This window comes from Melitaea cinxia, chromosome 12, assembly GCF_905220565.1.
Source record: "Melitaea cinxia chromosome 12, ilMelCinx1.1, whole genome shotgun sequence".
NCBI classification, from domain to species: Eukaryota; Metazoa; Arthropoda; class Insecta; order Lepidoptera; family Nymphalidae; genus Melitaea; species Melitaea cinxia.
Window position 1 is genome coordinate 11,320,345 of NC_059405.1, and position 2,035 is coordinate 11,322,379.

The following is a 2,035-nucleotide window of genomic DNA, read 5'->3' on the forward strand; positions in this document are numbered from 1 at the left end:
AACTTTTAGGAATGCTACTGGCGAATAATTACTTTATTGTTATATTGTATTTATTTTTACTGTGTTTAACTTTTGCAGTTTTTTTAATTATGAAAATATGTAGGTACTAACAAAAGCTTTTACCTCATATTAGATACGAGGGGCCCGTTACAAAACCACAACAAACAAAAAACATTTTTAATAAATAATTAGTAATGAAACACGTGTATGTATATAACTCTACATATATTGTATTAAAAAATTAATATTACACCTAAATTTTTAATACAATATATATATATAAATAATCTGCGTATGAACAAAATCGATAATTTCAACCTATTCTTCATCAGCCGAAATAGCTCAGTTGGGAGAGCGTTAGACTGAAGATCTAAAGGTCCCCGGTTCAATCCCGGGTTTCGGCAGACTTTTTATATTTTTCTTTTCAATAAAAAAATATTATATGTAATTAAATTATATTTATTTTTAAGTATTTTCATACATTTTTTTTAAACAAAATAAGCTAAAAATATGTTTTTGTATTAGCTATTATACGCGCATGTGGTACAATTTCTTAGAATTAAATTACTTTGTCACGTATTGACAATTCTGATTGAAGTACCCATGTACAGTCATATAAATTTGAGACAGTCATTATCCATAAGATAAAAGTTTTTTACATTATTTTCTGTTTCATCTGTCAAATATTTTTATTGGCTGAGACTATAAGTTGAAGTTTACATGCGTTAGGAACTTTACCTCCGGCTGATGTAGCTTATTATATGTGATAAAAACTTTATTGGTAAGCATTGAAACAAGTCCTAAAATCCGAAATATGTCAATTACTCCGCTTTAGAAATTAGAACGATTGTAAAATGTATTTTTTAATTGCCGATAGTAATTGATTACGTATTGTAACCTTTAGCCCCACTTATAAATTACAATACCTAAAGCCTAAAGATGCATTATTGCTTTTATTTTTGGACTTGCGGGATTGCCCCGCTACACGCGAGACCGCCGGAAGGGCGTCCTCTACCTCGCGAGCTCCTGCAACCACCACCGGGCCGACCCAGCGCGGACAGTGGTGGCGACGATCCGGACGACGCGGGGAGGACATCTCGACATAGCCAGACCAAAGGAAAGACCCATTTAGACCAGGACTGACCAACGGACAGAAGAAGATGAAAGTAATTAAGGCGAAGACCCCAAGGGCATTGTGACCCTGGCCCAATAGGGCCGAAAGGATCTGACCCCGGAGGCGAAAGCCCCGGTGAAGAAAGCCTGGGTAAAGAGGGTAACCTCGAGGCCCGTACCCGAACAGACCCTCGGGCCTGTCAGGAAGACCCACACACACACACACACACACACACACACACGCTTTTATTTTTATCACACAAAAACTAAATCGTGCAATTTTCGTAAAAATTTAAAGTAAGACATGAACAATTATACCTAATTATTAAATTTAATACTAAACTTATTAAATAGTAGGTAATATGTATATATCTTCAAAAAATTGGCTTCAAAAAAGGAGGAGGTTACTCAATTCGACCTTATATATATATATATATTTTTTATTCTTTTTAATATATATATTATATATTCGGGGATAACTTCATCGCTTATGAACCGATTTTGATAATTCTTTTTATTGTTGGAAAGGAGATATCCCTAGTGTGATACCATGCAAAGGAAACCAGGATCTGATGATGGGATCCCAGAGAAATCGAGGGAAACTCTCGAAAATCCGCATAACTTTTTACTGGGTGTACCGATTTTAATGATTTTTAATTTAATCGAAAGGCGATGTTTATTATGTGGTAACATTTAAGTTTCATCGAGATCTGATTACAACTTTTAGAATAATCTTTGATAATGCGTATTTTATTGACTTTTTTTTCGTCTACCTACGTTGTTTTTACTTATCAATATAATTAAAGTCAGTTTTTTTTTTTCGTTTGCCTGCAAACACAATTATTATTACTCTTTTAATTAATAATTGCGGCACATAAATCGAATCTTTTTTAAATCACGTTCTCGTACATTAAGCCGCCAA

At 33.9% G+C, this 2,035-nt stretch overlaps 1 non-coding gene across 1 annotated transcript; it reads left to right on the plus strand.

Moving 5' to 3' along the window:
- The first annotated feature begins 331 nt into the window (after positions 1–331).
- Trnaf-gaa lies at positions 332–404 on the plus strand. The gene has a single exon. It is a non-coding gene; the product is annotated as a tRNA-Phe (tRNA).
- Positions 405–2,035: the final 1,631 nt, after the last annotated feature.